Here is a 10020-nt window from a genome sequence, read left to right as displayed (position 1 = left end):
CTCAAAAACATCTGTTGACTGAGCAAATGACTTCAACTCAAGTTTACTGAGTACCTACTATGCATCAGGTTGGGATATAGCAATATAAGAGACAGTCTTTCGAGATGCTAAGTGTCTAGCAGAGTAGACAAATAAGACATATATATGTGTGTGTGTATGTGTGTTTATCAATCAATAAAACAACGGCAGAAATGGAAAGATGATGGGTTCAGAGGTAACTCGGGAAGAAATAACTCATTCTCTCGGGAGGAGGGAAAACCTCAGAGGCTTCCCTGGGTACCAATTCTTGCTCTGAGCCTAAAAGCTTTTCCAGGGTCAGAGGAGCTGAGAAGGCTGTTTCAAGGTGGAAGGTTTGTTTCAAAAAACACCAAAGGCAAGACTCTGTCATTTGCTAAAAATTTTCTATTATGAGCAAGGATATATACCTCCTAGATTGTTTAATGGATTTTGAGTGGATGAGTAAATAAATGATTTAACAAAAAGAGATCATCTAAGGCATCTTCTGGCTCTACTCCTTTGTATTTTCACGATTCTACAGTATGTTACTAACCCCTCTTCCAGACAAAAGAACTTCCCGACACCCCAGAAGAAAACTCTTAACATTATATCCTTCCTTGAGGAAGAAATTCTCCCCAGAAGCCTCAGTTAACACACGCATTGTAAGAAGCTGATGTCCTGAGCTACAGGAGCAGATTGTTTTATTAAATATTTTAGTGGGCACCTGGATATAAGCAGGATGCGAAAGAATGAGAGACAGTACAGGTGAATTTTCATGGAGGCAGCAATGGTACACAGCAGGGGTGGCGAACTACAGATTTGTATGGCCTGAGAGCTAAGATGCTTTTCACATGTTTAGATGGTTGAGGGGGGAAAGCAAGGGGGAGGAATCAAAATACTACTACTTCACGACACGTGAAAATTACATAAAATTCAAGTTTCCATTTCCATCAGTAAGTTTTTATTTGAACGGAGCAGGCTAATTTGTTTCCATGTAACCTGTAGCTACTTTCACATCAATGGCGGCGTTGAGTAGTTGCATCAGAGACGGTGTGGACTGCAGGGCCTGACACATTTATTATCTGACAGCTTGGAAATGCACAACTGTTAGGTTCTTTGGGGGGAAATAACAGTAGCTTAGAGGCTAAAGTTCCGGGTGGATAAGCTTCACAGAGCTTTCAATGGCTAATGTTATATGTTGACTTGGCTAAGCCATGGTACCCAGGTATTTGGTCAAATACCAGTCTGAATGTTGCTATGGAGGTATTTTTTTTAGATGAGATAAGCATCTAAATTGGTAGACTGAGCAAAGCACATCACCCTCCATAATGTGGGTGAGCCTCATTCAATCAGTTGAAGGCCTTAAGAGACAACAGAACTGGGGTCCTCCAAAGGGGGAAGGAATTCTACCTGCAGATGGCCTTCAGGCTGGAGCCAAAACATCACCTCTTCCCTGTGTACCCAGCCTGCCGGCCTAACCTGCAGACTTGGACTTGCCATCTTGTCTTGCTCTCTCTTTCCACATACATATCTTACTTACTAGAGTCTTAGATCCTACCCTTGCAAGTGTTGGGATTTTTTTCTAAAATATTTAAACCAATCCACATACTGTCATTAGCACTAATTTTGTCAGAAAAAGCCCCTTTCAAACATTCACCATACTAATTAATATTCTGCATATGTCACCAGTGAAACACATTTCTAAAATCACTGTGATAACTAGCAAAGTCCCTGGTATTGATCAAAGGGAAAAGGTAACAAAAGAGACTGTCACAGCCATTTCTGGACCCGGGGTTTTCCAAATAGATGACTAGCTGTCCGTTCCTCAGAGGCAAATTTCTGATTTATGGAACTGACTGCACCCAGGGTGTGGTTTAAACTAATTAGCACATATATGAAGCTACAATGAGATGCTGAAGTATCTGAAAGTAAATTACAGACATTCTAACAATGGGATATGAGAAATGTCACATTTTGAAGTCAAGTTTTAATCTGCTTTAAGCCACCATCCCACCAAGATGGCAGGAAATTCAATCCCAGTGGGACCTCCACCCACAACCTTCCTCTTAAGTCTCATGAGGGGCTCAGGAATCTTAGACAGTCTCTAGCATCCCAGGAGTACCTTCTAGTCTCTCCTTCATGTGGCTCTTCTGGTGTGCTCACCATCCAAGATCTTTGCCAAGGTTGGAAGCCCAGGGCCTCAGTCCAATTCTAGATGCCCCATACAGCCATGGCCCCCTAAAGGACAGGGGCACAGAGCCCACCTGACATGAAGCCTCCAAGCTACCCCAGGCTCTCTCCTCTTTCCATTTGCAGGGAAGTGCTCTGCACCTTGAACCTCCGTCCATCTTTAGGGTGAGAAGATCCCAAAGGACTACTAGGGTGTGGCAGACACGGAGCAAGAGGAAAACAGGTTGAATCCTTGAGTCTTGGAGCAGGAAAAAGAGAAGGAAAAAGAGGGAAGGTCTGGACCTAAGCAAACATTTAGGGCCACGTGGGATTTCCCAGAAAGTATGACTTGAAGGCTTCTCAGAAGAGGTAAATCTGGAGTGGGCATGTGCAAACATCTGGAAGGGAAGCAGTAATTTTATGTTGATGAGGGCAGGGATCAGAGACACATCCGGGCGTGGCGGGGGTAGTGGTGAGTGAAGGTGTCCAGGACTTCACCAGCCCCCTGGCCTTCAACATCACCTCCCTCCTCCCTACTTGTGGCCCACTGCACACCAACACTGGGTGGGATGGTCTCAGCCCTCATCATAAGAGTTTACTCAATTAACAGTGAAAAGCCTACTGGCATCTGAAGCTTCAGTGCTCCTTGTCCCTGCTCATCCATGATGTGATGATGCTGCCCTCACCACAGCCACAAAGAGAGGCAACACTGGCCCCACAGGGAGTCAAGCCAAGGAAAACAGTCGAATCAGGTTGCAGACAGCATCTCACTTTCCCCCACCTCCCAGCCCTCACCCCACCCCACCCAGGGCTCCCTGGGGGTACCCTTGAGCATCTCTGCCTCTCACTCCATAAAGCCCACTGTGCACCTGCTCTACGTGAGACTGGCAGGGCTGGAAGCCAGGAATGGCCTGCCCCACACTGCTTCCTTCTCAGATAGCAAAGCTTCTGTGATAGTTAATTTTATGTGTCAACTTGTCTAGGCCATGGTGCCCAGCTATCTGGTCAAATCCGAGTCTAGATGTTGCTGTGAAGGTATTTTTAAGATGGGAGTAACATTCAGATCAGTAGACTTTGAGTAAAGCGAACTGCCCTCCATGATGGGGCTGAGCCTCACCCGTCCAGGTGACGGTCTTAAGAAAGAAGACTGAGGTCCTGCAGAGGAGGCAGGAGTTCTGCCCCTGCATTGCCTTTGTCCTTGAGCTGCCACAGCAACTCTTCCCTGAGGCTCCACTGCAGCTTCTGGACTCGTCGGCCTCCATAACTGCATGACGCAATTCCTCAAGACAAATGTATGTATCTCCATAATCCTACACAGGATGTGTATGTGCGTATATACATGAACACACACACACACTCACACACCCCACATCCTATCTATACTGTTCCTCTAAAGAACACCAATACAGCTTCCAAGAGGAGATTTTTTAGTACACCTCTCTCTTCTCACAAGATCAATTACTCCATTTTATGTTGAGAGGTAGAAGAGGAAGAACAGAATAAGAAAATGAGGGAAAGGAAAGGGTTTTTCAACAGATAAAAGAAGAAAAGGGAAAGGAAAAAAGTATCTGGTGGCCAGGAAAGGCCCCAGGTCAGTTCGGGTCCCCCAGGAAGCAGACGCCAACACAGTCCACGGTGTGAGAGATTTCATTTAGAAAAAGATAGTAAACGAGGGTATTGGTCTTTTTAAAAAGCAAGCAAATTTAAATCAGCATTTCCAGTCAATAAGAAGTTGATTATTCAAAAAAGCCCTGGTGATTAATCTGGGATAAAAACAAGGCTGAATGCAAACAACGGACAGTAACATGAGAGATCAAAGGAGGGAAACCAGAGTTACGGGAATCCAAGATCCTTGCATTTCTCAGGAGTCTAGAGACACAATTTAATTTAGACTTGTTTAATGAAGATGCATGTTAAAATTAAGGGTAAGCACTAAAAGATTAGAAATATATAAAACATAATTTACAAATAGGAAGAAGAGAAAGAGGAGACCAAAAAAAATCTCAACTAAATTAAAACACAGGAAAGGGCTACAGGGATGAAGCATAAAAAATGTCAAATAGAAAACACATACTAAAGTGGTTGGACTAAGTCCAAATACATTACTAACCAAAATAAAATGTAACCAAAGTCCTCCAGTAAGTCAAAATGGCTATGAGTCTGGGGCAGGAAATGTATAAGGTAAGCCTGGAACACCTTGTTACACGAGAGAGCAAAGAAGTTATCAAAGATGACAGGGGCCTTTACAATAGCCAAGACATGGAGACATCCTAAATGTCCATCAACGGGTGACTGGATAAAGAAGAGGTGGTATATTTATAAATGGAATACTACTCAGCCATAAAAACCGACAACATAACGCCATTTGCAGCAACATGGATGCTCCTGGAGAATGTCATTCTAAGTGAAGTAAGCCAGAAAGAGAAAGAAAAACACCATTAAGAGGTTGCTCATATGTGGAATCTAAAAAAGAAAAACAAAAGCAAACAAACAAAGCACAAAACAGAAACAGACTCATAGACATAGAATACAAACTTGTGGTTGCCAAGGGGGTGGAGGGTGGGAAGGGATAGACGGGATTTCAAAATTGTAGAATAGGTAAACAAGATTATACTGTATAGCACAGAGAAATATACACAAGATCTTATGGTAGCTCACAGAGAAACAAATGTGACAATGAATATATATATGTTCATGTATAACTGAAAAATTGTGCTCTACACTGGAATTTGACACAACATTGTGAAATGATTATAAATCAATAAAAAATGTTATATTGTTAGAAAAAAATAAAAAGATGACAGGGGCCACATAAAAAGATTCAGGACCTCACTCCAAGAGGTCCCCGTTGTCCAAAGATGGGACAATTTGAGCAACAGTAAGAAAACTAACTGCAATGGAGGAAAACACAGAAAAATACACCTGCAATATCCAGATACATAAAACATAAATAATAGCAAATACATTAGCTGATATCATCAGTTTTTGCTACATCACAGAGACAGCCATACTGACTATGTTTCCAAGTACAGTGCAACTAACTGGAAAAAACAATAGCAAAAGAAAATTATAATCAGAAAATACAAAATATACTTCTAAAAACCTCAAAGATCAAAGGAGGAATCAAGATGGAAATTAGAAAATATTCACCACTCAATGATAACAAAAACACTAGCCTGCAAACCTGTGGAATTTACCTACCATAGCACTTAGAGAGACACAACAGCCTTACATGCTACATTAGAAAAGAAGAAAGATGGGACATTTATGAGCTAAGCTTGCAAACATTTAGGCAAAGGACAACAGAATAAATCCGGGGCCAAGAGAAGAAAATATATAATAAAGACAAGAGGAAAAGTTAATGAACTGGAAACAAAAATACACAAGGAAAGCCAAAAGCTGATTATTTGAAAAGAACAGTACAACAGACACAGCAGGAAAACCAGTTAACAACTCACATTTCAAACAGGCTGGATAGAAAAGAACCAAGAAATTTCACATTAAAAATGCTACAAATGACAGATTAGAAAGACCAGAAAGCAAGCCAGTGTTTTGTCAACTAATGACTGCAAACAATTAGGACTTTTTTCTAGAAGTTCTCAATCTTCTATGTAGGTATTTATAATTCTTTCTTTCGTTCAGAATCCACTATTTTCTAACCGATTCTCTCTCTTCAGTTCTCCCCCTCCATGGAGCCTACCCAGACTCTCAGTGGAGATCTCACCTCCAATGCCACTGGGGGAACAGAAACCATTGGATGCAGCCCCCTCGCTCATTTCCCTGAATTCACTAACCCACCCGGCCTGTACCTGTTTCATTACAAGCTCAAACCCTTGCAACCATGTTTAAATACGCCTTTTCCTAGCCGCCTTCTTGGTAACTAGCCTTTTCAGTTATTTCTTCCCAATGTTTCTCCCAGCAGGTCTTTTTCACTCCACAACAACTTCATTAACACACAGTTCAACTAGTGCAGCAACCTCTCATCCTGGCTCCCCGACTCATTTTTTTCCCCAATTCACCATGGTAACCATGGATGATTTAATTTCCCTTCAAAAAATTAAAGACAGAAAAAAAAGGCTGACAGTTCTCAAGTTCCAAAGTCATCCACCACACCCTCCTGCTGGTCAGGTGAAGACCAAGCCTTGGTGGTGGCCATTCAAGCCTTCACCTTCCCACCCACATGCTGCCCCTCCTCTCACTCCTTCCCTTCCAGGCCCTTCTATGGACTCATTCATTACAGAGCCTCCTCCTTTGTTCCTTAAGGACTTCCCTCCCAGGAATCCTCTTACACACCCAACTTCTCCCCCAAACTCCCATGAACTTCCCTCTATATAATGGATTTAGGGGCTTCACTACTAGCATACTTTGAGTGATTTCTCATGCAGCCAATAATTATTATGTCATCAAATATTTACTGAGCATTTTCACCTAAAGACCTATATCCAAATATTTATACCAGCCCCATTTATGATAACTCAAAACTAGAAACAACCTAATGGCTTTCAACACTAGAAGAGACAAATCATGCTATATTCATAGAACAGAATATTATACAGCAGTGAGAATGAACACTCATGATATAGGCTGTGTATATGATTTCATCCACATAAAGTTCAGAAAAAGACAAAACTAAGTGATGGTGTTAGAATCAGGATGGTAGTTACCTTTGATGGGGATCAAAGGAGGGGTTGGTAACTGGAAAAGGGCACTAGGGAGGCTTCTGGGATAACAGTAGTTTTGTTTCTTGATCCTAGTCACATGGTGTGTTCCCTTTGTGATAATTCATCAAGCTATATAGTTATGATTTGTGCACTTTTCCATATATGTTAAACTTCAACAAAAAGTCAACTGAAAAAAACAACAAGCACTTACTATGCACCAGGCACAGGGTTATAAGCACTGGAAACACAAAGAGATAGTAAGTCCCTCAAGGACTGGAAGCTGAGTGCAGAAGGCAGGTGAGGAAACAGGACAGGCATTAGGGCATGGTGAAGGAGCAATGATGGAAGTAAGCACAGAATGCAGCTCGTTCAATTCTGTGAGCCTCAGTTTCCTCAACTGTAAAATGGGGACCATATTTCCTACTTCACTGAATTACATAAGGACCCCAAAAATAACATAGATGGACATGCTCCCCAGAGTGCCTGGGGCATATAGTAGGTGCTCATTAAGTGGTTCTCCATTCTGAGTCTGACTCTTACCGTGAATATTCCAGGAAAGCTCTACAGACAGCAGTTTCTTACTCTCTGCCTCCATCCCCACTCACACACACTCACACACACACATCAACATCACATGCATGCACACGCCCTACCAGTCATGGCTTCCTGGATTAAGGCAGCACTATAGGATATCACCTATATGTGGAATCTGAAAAAACAGTACAAATGAACTTATTTACAAAACAGAAACAGACTCAGAGATAAAACAAACTTGTGGTTACCAGGGTGAGAAGGGGCGGGTGGAGGGATAAATTGGGAATCGGCAATTTGCAGATACAAAACACTATATATAAAACAGATAAACAACAAGGTCCTACTGTATAGCACAGGGAACTATATCCAGTACCTTGTAATAACTTATAGTGAATAGATAACTGAATCACTATGCTGTACACCAGAAACTAACACAACAGTGTAAATCAAATATACTTCAATTAAAAAAAAAAACCCAAAAAACAAAAACTTTCTTCTTCATACCAAAAAGAAAAAGAAAAAAGACAGCAGTAGAAAATATGCATCAAACTTCAAAGGTGTCTGTGGTCACTTACTCTCATTTCTAAAAGTGCCGAGGTTCCCATGCACACCCCTCTGCAAAGTCCTGAGCTGCTCCCGGCCAGGTGTCCTCCTCTGCTGGAGTCGGTGGCCCCAGGAAGGCCGGTAAGCGGTCCGCCCTGACGAACCTGGACAAGAAATGCATGGCGTCATCTCCGCGCACTGTCTTTCTCTCACCGGGATTGAAGAGCTTTCCAGTCTGAATGAAAACAGTTTTTGAAATCTGCCTGTGTTTGGAAATGAACGGGCCCTTCCAGAGGAGGTGAGTATGCGCCACGCTGGCGCCATCCCTGTCGTAGGATCCCATCCGGCGCCATCCAGGGCCATCCGACCCCGTCTGATCCCATCCCGCCCCCTCCGGCCCCATCCGGCCCTATCCGGTCCAGTCCCGCCCCCTCCGCCGCCTCCAGGGCCCGCCCTTCGTCAGCGTGGGGCCGTGGCCCCGGCTCTGTGCGCACGCAGCACCCTGCCGTCCAGCGCTGGGCCCTGACTCGCGCCGGGCCCTCCAGGCGCCCCGGGCCCGTGGGCCGCTGTCAGGGCGCCCAGCCTGGAAAGCCATGACCTCGAAGCCCCACTTCTGCAAGGACCGGCAGCGGCGCGTGGCCTGTGCGCAGGATCCGCAGACGCGAGGCCCCGGAGGCCCAGCGCGCCGCCTCCCCACAGCGCCCTGCATCCCGCCCACAGCGCCCTGCATCTCGCCCGCAGCGGCCCGCGGGGAGATGCCCCATGGTGGGTACCACACCAAGGCGCGCGCGCGCGCGCGCAGGGGCTTCACCCTGGAGGAGCTGAGGATGGCCGGCACCCACAAAAAGGTGGCCCTGCTGCTTGGGATGTCGCTGGATCCGAAGCGGCGGAACAAGTGTACCGAGTTGCTGCAGGCCAACTTGCAGGGGCTGAAAGAGAACCGCTCCAAGCTCATCCTCTTTCCCCGGGAAGCCCTCTGCCCCCCGAGAAGGGAGACAGCTCTGCTGAAGAGCTCAAAGTGGCCATCCAGCTGACTAGACCAGCCGTGCCCGTGCACATACGGAACGTCTACAAGAAGGAGAAAGCCAGTCATTGCAAAGGAGTAGAACTTCAGGACGTTTACCAGCCTCTGCATGGCGTGTGCCAACGCACGGCTCTTTGGCGTCCAGGCAAAAGGGGCCAAGAAAGCTGCAGAACAAGACTTTGAAAAGAAAAAAATAAAATGCTGTTGGCAACTTATGAAAACAAACAAAAAGAAGTGAACGGGATATGTGGCTGGGCTCTGCAGGGTTTGGAGGCTGTGGTCCTGGTTGGTTTCATTTGACAGCAGTCTCGTGAGGACTGACAGCTAAAACAGACAGTGACCTCCGTCGGCAGATTGCAGAGTTGCTGCATGATCGTGAACAAGTCCCAAGGGTGTGCTCGGGGCACGGGTCGCTCCTTCCTGATGCCACCTGCCATGTCTCACTGGAGATGCAAATACGAGCAAGTGAGCCATGGAAGGGAAGGAAATTCACTACAGCAGGGCCAAGCCCAGGTATCTCTGCCAAGAGCCAGGGAGGCACCTTAATCTCTTTGGTGCCCCTCCAGCATCTTTCTCAAACCCCACTCCTTCTTCCCATCTCCCTCCCAAAACCTCAGCCCCCATTTTCTCTGGGCCATACTTATAAAATCACCTCCTCACCCATCTCCCCAATCCCCTTCCTGCCTGCCAGTTACACGTCTTCCCCACACCCCCTCAAGCCCACCAGGCTCCCTCCGAATTTGGCAGGTTGCCCTGCCTGGAATATTCCACACCGCTCCCCACCTGGCTAAATCCTGCTCATGCTTCAGATCTCCGTTTCCGTGTCACCTTCCCAGACCTCTTGCCGACCTCCATGCCAATCTAAGGTGTCCCTACTCCATCATTTTCTCCCCTAGTAGCCATCACAGTGTGTAAGTGTCTATTCATCTGTGTATTTGTTTGTGTATCTGTCTCACTCGCGGCTAAAATATAGACTTCCATTCACCACTCTGTCCTTGGGGCCCAGCACATTGCTTCAGACATAGTAGGTGCTCAGTATTATTTGACTGATTGGATTATTGATGCATTGATGAGTCTCTGGAACGGGAGCAT

General features: G+C 45.3%; 1 pseudogene; it reads left to right on the top strand.

Moving 5' to 3' along the window:
* The first annotated feature begins 8179 nt into the window (after positions 1-8179).
* On the top strand, positions 8180-9166 carry LOC102544955 (large ribosomal subunit protein eL13 pseudogene; annotated as a pseudogene).
* The last annotated feature ends 854 nt before the right edge of the window (positions 9167-10020 follow it).

Source organism: Vicugna pacos, chromosome 25, assembly GCF_048564905.1.
Source record: "Vicugna pacos chromosome 25, VicPac4, whole genome shotgun sequence".
Classification (NCBI taxonomy): Eukaryota; Metazoa; Chordata; class Mammalia; order Artiodactyla; family Camelidae; genus Vicugna; species Vicugna pacos.
Note: the sequence above shows the minus strand (reverse complement) of the source record. Positions and strands in the feature narration are given on the sequence as shown.